The sequence below is a fragment of the Poecile atricapillus genome, chromosome 3 (assembly GCF_030490865.1).
Source record: "Poecile atricapillus isolate bPoeAtr1 chromosome 3, bPoeAtr1.hap1, whole genome shotgun sequence".
Lineage (NCBI taxonomy): Eukaryota > Metazoa > Chordata > Aves > Passeriformes > Paridae > Poecile > Poecile atricapillus.
Genome location: NC_081251.1, coordinates 33,052,692 through 33,061,733, shown reverse-complemented (window position 1 = coordinate 33,061,733; position 9,042 = coordinate 33,052,692).

Here is a 9,042-nt window from a genome sequence, read left to right as displayed (position 1 = left end):
AGTTCTGCAAAAGATAAAGGGATTGCAACTTTCAGTGCTGTGAAAGTTCACTTATAGATGCAAGCTCTCAAGAAAAATACTGATTTCTCAGCCATGGTGGTTATATTGCATTTCTCCTGAGAATATGTATAATTTCAAGGGCAAACACTACAGGTATTTTCATGTCTTGATATGTCATATGAATGCCTCTGAACTCTGCACTGCAACAACCTTCTCCAAGGACAAAAGGATAATAATTCTATAGCTTGTGCTTTAAAAAATTGAGCCTAAATAATTAATGAGAGGTTTGGTCTTTTCCCCTTAGTTATAATAAAGAATTAATTTAATAATTTCATTCTTCATATGCATCTCCTCTCCATGTCTCACAGCGTTATGGTCAAACCTGGAAATGTTTTTAATCAGTGATGGAGAACATATCTATGTGTTCCCCACATAATGAGGAGTGTTGCATTGGGCTAGCAAGCAGAGCTGACTGAAAGCTGTTTGCTTCCTGCTGAAGCATGGAGGATATACTGTGTGTTACACCATTGTACAGTCACACTGATTCCACAGAGGTACTACCTCTGCATTACAAGGTAACAGTGATAATAGCAAATTTCTTTTTCATAATCTAGCTGCATACATAGCTGTAGATAAGGTATTTAAAGGGATACGAAGCAGACAAAGCTGCAGAGGTGGGCTTGAAGCTCTGACCCCATTAATTTCCTTTCTAAGACAAACTTTCAGTTAAGAAGCCAGAGAAACCTTAAATCAACAATGTAACATTTTAGTATATATCATATTCTGTATCTAAAGCACAATATTGTCATATGCAACATGTATTACAATAACATACTACAATATATGTGAGGTAATGTATATTATTTTATATGTTCTATTACATGTTGTACATTTTGTACAGATGTGCATTTATAAATAATGGTATGTTTAAATATAAAATCAAGTTTACATCCTAATTTGAGGAAAATTTTAAAGATAAATGGCACTCAGTATAGCTGAACAATCTCCCCTCCCCTTCAAGTACATATCTCTGGCATGTAGAGGCACTATAGTAAAACACTGAGGCAGTTTGACTTTACAAAGTGCAATGTTGAAGTGCTTTCAGAATCCATTAGCATACTGCACTCCAGCAGCTTTGATTTTGCCTCACAACAGTTAAGAAAAAATTCACTTAATCAGTACAGATAGGCTCAGTTTACCAACTTCTTTTAATACTTGAACATCTTTGTTGGAAACTGCACTGTGAACCCTCAAAATCAATCATCACAACTTCTGCTGGCAATTAGGATTAAGGAAATTAAACCCAGGAGACACACTAGTTGTACATACAAAGCTGATCCCCATGGGGGAGATTGCTTCACCTACTAGAGCATGCCAGAAACATCTCTGAAGGCTTTACATCATCACCACACTGGAAAAAAAACAAAACCAGTTCTGTAAAGTGGCAGTATGATTTATGTTGATCTATGTTGTAGGCCCCTGAAATTTTCAGTTTCAAGAGCTCTGTCTTTAGCATTGCTACATCAGTAAAGCCCATACCAGGTATGTTGCCTCTGCTGTGGTACCTGTCTGTTAAACAAAAATGACTAAACAAAAAGGTCATCAGTCAACTCCAGATAATTCTCCAGAGTTTAAATTCCAGATGTCTAAATCAGCAAGTATAGAATCCCTTCAGGTCATCACTGGACACACTTGTTATTTGCTGACTTTCACTGTTCACCCAGCTGCACAGGTTCCCCTAGGATAACAATGCCTGGGATGGATAACAGTTTAGCATTTGGGAATTAAAGGAGCAATATGAATTTTCAGGAAGACTGGGTTCTTTTTTGTTCTAGTTTAGTTTAGTTGGTTTCAAAGCCTTTACAGAATAAGTCAGGCAGGTCTGCAAACATTTTAAGTATCATTCATATTTTCAAACAGTTTGTGTTTTTGCAGTTGTCAGGGAAAAATTTTATTGAAAGGCTCAGCTTTGGCCTCACTTTGTTTCTATCAAAGGTAATGGTTTCAATGTTTTCAGTGGCAGCAGATAGTTGATATAAAAACCTTGGGAAATCCCATCAATGATGTCTCCTGGGTCTGAAGACAATGTGTGATAAAAAGTTTTGTGGGTTTGGGAGGTGGTGATGCTTGTTTCAGTTTTGCTTGGTTTAACTTATCTCAGGGTGTTAGGAGTAACACGTGGCAGAAAAAGGATGGACTAATTATATTCTCATATGTTTTTACTACAAGGGATAATTATAAGACTAATTCAGGAGAAAAAAAGATCTGCACATATCTAAAAAACTAATGAGTATGTGCAAGCATTCTGTAAAGAAAAAAAAGGTTTGTAAATATAACCATACCTAAAGTGCCAAAATTGTTATAAATGTATCTTATTAGACTTTAACATGCCTGCATGTGTTTACAGAGTTTTTCATTTGAGTTTTTTTAATAGTGACAAAATTTCACCAACAAACACTTTTTCAGTGCAATGACTGTATACTGTTTCCTGTACAGAGCCACGCATTCCTGCAGTAATGGTTGTCAATGATGATTCTAAAGCAGAACTCTTGAAATTTATTATTTTAAAAATAAATGTTTAGAAGCTGCAATTTATGAACTCCATAAAATTATCCATTATCTTTATTTCCTAGGTTTCCTTAACTGTTCCTTGAGTGCTATGGCTAGACTTTGATATATCAACAAGCATAATTTATGACATCATTTGTGTCTGGTTGATATGTTTACTTACAGGTTAATATATTTACTTACTACATTATATAGCAGTTGATTTAGGATTTCCTGTTTAAATTACCTTGTCTATTTAGAGGCCTTATTTGACAACATTTCCCATTGCATTGTCTTTTTCTTCCTGTCAGCTGAATCAAAAATTTTTTATATATTTTTCATTAAATAATCACAAAAACTGATAAGCCCTGTTAGCCCGGCAAGACACATACAAGGAAAACAGAAATACTTATTATATATTTACACTACTTCCTTGCTACAAAATAGACAGTAATCTAACCTCTACATCTCTAGTGCAGCCTTACAAAGGCCTGATTCACATTTAACATCTAACAGCAGATTCTTACCCAGAAGCAGATACAGCTTCAGTGTAAATGAAAGAGAAATTTCATTCCTGCAAACTCAGGAGCTCTGAGCCAGACCAGTACAGCTACAGTTTGTGTTCTTCTTCATTCTCTCCACTTTTTTAGTTTGGGGCAGATGAACTGATTGCAGAGAAACTCTAAGACTGAAGAGAGCTAGTAATAGGAAGTGCAGAGAAACTGCTTGTTTTGTTTAGCTGGTCCAGAATTTCAATGGAACATTAGGAGCATTGACTTGAGCTGTTCAAAACGCCATTAAACAACAAGCTCAGAAAACATTGTTCCTGCGTTGTAGCAGCATTTTGTCATTAGTCAAGGTGGATTCTTCACATTTTCAATTAAGATGAGCTTTATACAGTGTCTATACTAAGAAAAAAAAAATAAAACCCTTACATTTTAGGAACATAAATAAATGTATATATACCACATCTAGAAAAACGTTTAACAAATATTCAATTTTAGCTGACTTAATTTGACTTTTTCTAGTAATAGTCCCTACATTTAAATTCTTACAGATTATTGAAAGCTGTGGGACAGGAACAAATAACTAGTTTGATTTTCTTCTCATTGCATGTTAAGAGAGTACTTACCATTAACCTAAAATTGTCTTAAAATTTATTAACTTTAAAGTTTAAAAAACTTCTTTTCCTTATTTTTGTCAGTTAGATGTAGTATTTCAGAGAACTGTGATGGAAATGCTTCTCTATACTATCAGAAAAATAATAATCTAGATTTATTAATCACTTTCTTCTATTTATGCGGGTTTTACAATTTCAGAGGGTGATTCAGAACCTTAGCAGGATAAAGTATGTCTCATAGCCACTCAACTCTCTCCATGAATGAAGGAGGATGCTCAGGGATGTTGGTTTTCTGTGTACACACAACTATTTCTGGCTGTAGCTAGGCTACCAGAAGAACACTTAGGGAACCCTTAGAGCTGCTCATTACCACCCCCAGCATAGATTTCCACCTCCCAGGTTCTGCCAGTGTAACTTGTCTGGTTGCTCCCCAGACTGTGTTGAAATGAGCCAGGCCCACTCACTTTCAATGACAGGTCTTTGCAGGTCCATTTTGGTTTGCCCAAACTGAAAGAGAGAGTGACTGTTTGAAAGACTGGGCCAGCAGAATTGAGGGCAGCACTTTTCATAGGATTTTTATGGTCAAAGGGGTGGAGGGTTTCCTTGATCTAGCAAAGCTGCCACTGAAATGGGGCAGCACTGCAGGTACCTTCTTGTCTGAAAGCAAGAAGGAAGGACAAGTGCTGCACTCCAAGTGCAGCCAGTTCCAGCAGAAGCTAAATGAGATCTACTGCTACAGATTACTGCCCTGCTTCATTAGTTGGAGCTCAGCATTCCCCCAATCTCCACACTCTATCTGGGATTGGTTTTAGCCTCATTTTCTGAAGTGGTTTGATTAATTAAATACCTCCAAATACTTGTGTTTCTAACCTAACCCAACCCACTTTGATAAGTAGTGAACTAGGGTGTGGCCACATAAATTGATATATTGGTAGACCTGACAAGGATCTCTAGTTTCACTTGGTTTAGTGGTAGGTGAAGCAACACCTGAGACCTTTGTTAAAGCCTTCTGAAAAACAGTCATGTCTTCTTCTACCTGCTTGAGATAAACCCCCACATAAAAATCACTTCAGGGTGCTTCTCTTTTCTAATTTTTTAGCCACTTTATTCTAGAAGTACTTATACATGCTAGGGATAAATGTGGAAAGCAATGTATTCCAGGTAAGTTTCCTGCATTCATAAACCAAATAATAACATCCCACTGGAAACATGAGCATATACTTTAAGAAAGGGCTGATATAGAACTAAAGACAGAGTGCTGAAAACAGGGCTACTGCAAATAGAATTACTCAACAGAATGTTTAAGATGATAGAATCACTTCTCTGGAATTCTTGTGTAAATGAAATGAGACACTTTCCCTGTCCATGTAGATGAATTCAAGGCTTTCTACTTTTATTACTACTTCCTCTCAAAAGGTGGAATCTTTCTTGGACCAGCTTTTGTACACAAGGAAAACAGAAGGTAAAACCTTAGTCAAGGGAGAGAAAAAACATTATGATAATGTTATTTGTCTCAGCTTAGTGTTCATATTAGTACTTAAAACACCTCAGCTGGTGGTGTTGCTGAAGCTGATACAGATGAAGGCCTTTGCTCTTGCTTCAGCAAATCATGCAAAACAATGAGTTAGTATATAATAGGCAATAAGTTGCCTGATGGAATTATGTAATAGAGTAAGAGAGCTTGAATGGCAGACAGTTGCCTGATTTGACAACGGGCTGGATAACCATGTGGTGTGCTTCTTACTGAACTTCAATGCAATTGAATGCAATTTACTCTGTGGGATGTGTTTCTACTGTACTGCTGCATAAAGGCCTAACAGACTTGTTAATCACTGAATTCAAGATTCTCTGATGAAATTCCACCTGAATGTAAAAAACCCACTAATTGTGTGTGGTCAGACACTAGAACAGGTTGCAAAGGGAGGCTGTGGAGTCTCACATCCAATTGGACACAGCTCTAAGCAACCTGTGGTATCTTACCCTGCTTTCAACATAGGGTTGTACTAGACAATCTGCAGAGGTCCCTTCCCCCTTCAATAACCCGTGACCTTAAAAGTTCTGTGAATCTGTGATCTTAAATGTTAACAACTCATCGGCTGATCATAGCATGAAAGTGTCACACCAAAGTTCTTTGGTGTACATGGTGTCAGCCCACTTCTACTCCAAACCTCAGTGATCTGATTCCTCTTGGCTTGTATGGAAACTGTGTATACCAGATGCTCTGTTTCTGCTAATAATCAGGAGAAATTAATGGCAAAAAAAAAACCCCAATAAACTATTAGATTTCTAAATTTAACTGCTTTTCTAATACATATGTGAAACTGATTGCACTTTTGTTGATTAGTACAGTAGAAGAGTTGGCTTTGTTTTCTGTTTTGTAGTGACTAGCTACTAAATATCTGTTTTCTGCTATTTCCTGCAGTACTGGTGCAGAAGACTATTGAATGGAAATTCAAGAGGTTTAAAGTATGGTTGTAGTGCTTCGAGGTGGTAGAGATGTCCCTGAAACAGTGGTAGAAGCAGCCTTTCTGAATACTATGACACCTTCCAAAAGCTTGATAGATTGAAAAATATCATGATAGTAATGTGGAGTGCTTGATCATTTTTCTTATTTGAAGATAAAACATAAAGCTGTTCTAAAATTTATTTTAGATGGTTTATGTGAGTTTCTTCCTACCAATTGAACTGCATGACAGGTCTCTTTTCAAAGGTAACTCTCACAGATTATTTTTGTTTACAAATAACAATTCTGAAGTAACAGAAATTTCTACACAGCATGACACTGATAATGATAATAAAACAGGTACCAGACTTCAGAGTGCCTATGCTTGAAAGAGTAGAACAAGAAGGGTGTTGAGACTGCTTAGTTTGAATATCTGTAATCCCTTAGCATCACCATTTGGAATTATATGCCTATGGCCACATACTCATTTACACATTACTCATTACAAGGAACTGATGACAACAATGTCTCTTTTGACAGTTCCAAGGCTATATTTCAGGGTGGCTCTGTAGAGCAACCAGCATACCTTGGACACAAAATGTGATGTATGGCTATGTTATGTTGATCTGTGTCCTTTCTAAATGTTGTTATAGGAAAGTGGTAGTGTGTTACAGTTGCATTCCCTAATTATGTAAAAATAGAAACAGTTGTGAAGTTAAGCTATAAACTAATTTCTATGACAACCAAAAATATGGTCAAAACATGGCTTTTCTAGCACAGCCTACATCTGTGCTACAAAAGTTTTCACCACATATTGGAAAGGAGCATTTTTGCCTTTTTCCTCTGAAATCCTACAGGTCAGTGTTTATCTTGTTAGTATCAGAGCTTTTCAGACAAGAGGCATCTTTCAACACCAGCAGGTCAGGTATGATGGAAAAAGACAACAGCTGCAGAAAGATAAAGCTACCAGATAATTCCTGTGCTTTTTAACTGAGAGCTGTAGCAGCAGGCCAGCTAGCCTGAACATAAATTGTATTACAGAGAAAGTGTCACACAGACACAGAGGGATGAGTATATGGGTAGTAGAAAAACAACTTCCTGCTATTCTCAGGTTTCCAGGAATTTCTCCTACAACCTGCCACTGTCCAGAGATCTGATAGGAATTGCAAGTGACAGAAAGCAAACAGAAAAAATTGTATTGACACAGAAAATACTGAGGGGGTGAAGAAAGGGACCAACCTTCTACCCATCAGCAACTTCCCTGAATGATTTCACCCAGAAGTGCAATGTTTCCATTGAACCTGAATTTGGTTCAATTGTGGAAAAAAGGCATCTGCAAATAAGTTATTTGCTATGCCAGTTCTTTCTCTTGCTGTCTCACTGCTAAAATTTTGCTTTTCCTTTGTACTGCTCATTAGTTGTAGATAACTAGAAATTAAGTGTCAATGGGATTGCTTCTTCTCTTCCCATAAATCCAGGGAAAATTTCCTCTTCAAGTCTACTGGACTTCCTCTCTTGCTGTTACCAGGCTCCTACTGCTCTCATGGAATTGTTGTTGCTGTCTCCTAGCTGCAAATTTAAAGAAACTGGAGTGACTGTAGAAATAGGGTGGGGACAGTTTTAGAACTGAGCTTATGCATATGCAGGGGAAGAACCAGCAAAGGGTGCCTGGGAAGACGAAGGAATCTGTGTTTGCAGAGACATTCTGAACTTGACAAAGTCTTCAGCTGCCTGCTCTAATGGAGCAGAGGGTTTTATTTGATGACCTCCTGAGAGTCTGAAAATATCCAAAGTCTGAAAATAGGGAGACAAAATGGAAAAGGAATATAACCAAACGAGGAAAGGAGAAATAGAACTAATAAAAAAATCTAATCCCCCTCCCCCCAAGTTACTTTGGTTTGGAATGAGACATGGGACTAATCTAAACTTTTTGGATGGCATAGGAATAAATCATTGCACATGTGCATCATTTTGCCTTGGATGACATTTTGTCTGTATTAGTGGAGGGCTATCTCTGTTTTCTCCTTCTGAATGGATGGTACACAGTGAAACTGTAGTGGGTTGCCCCCATCATCCATTAATGATTAAAGACACCTGGGAAAAGTGCTGGAGAAAAGTGGGGAAAAGAAACAGGGAAAAGTTAAGTTACAGAGTAATTCTGACCTGTTTCTTCCCTATGTTACTCAGTACCCAGGCAGCATACTCTGTAAGGTGGACCTGAATTTCTGATTTACACAGGCATCTGCTGTTAAAGGCCATATTTCCAATCTTTCCATGTGGAACTATAACACTTTTTGCAAACTGTTTAAATACACATGAATATAGCATATAAACAAGTGGGTGTGACTCCCTAATTTGGTGGTTTACACATGTAACTGGGAGAAAACCCAGCTGAGTTCCTGCCCCAGTTATTAGTACAAATTATATAATTAGTACAAGTTGTTTAAGCACAACAAAGCTTTTGAAACTGTACCAACAGTAGAATCTAACCTCTCCTGCTCCAGAGACACTGTAGTTTGTTGTCAAAATAATGATGTGGGAGAGGAAGAGGTATGAGTTCAAATGTCCCCAGGTAAAGAGGGAAAATGGGGCCTATGGCTGTCAGATGATGCTCCATGCACATTCTAACCACAGCTCTTGGCTAAAAGGCAGGTGGCCAACCCCTTTGGTTTTCATTCTGCTTCTTCTACAGGTACTTGAGAGGGATCGCTTAGTTTCAAGCTGTTAACAAGTGAATCAACTTTATTTTTCTCATTAAAACTAAAAGAAAAAAAAAAAAAAAGATAGGTGACATTTGAACTTCAAACGAAGAATTGATTACTCCACCTTGTAATGGAGCGTTTCTCTCAGCGGCACTGGTTTTTCTTGCTAATGATTTATCAGGGCAATGTAACGAGGAGACCTGATACAACAGCATGCTTGCATCTGGACG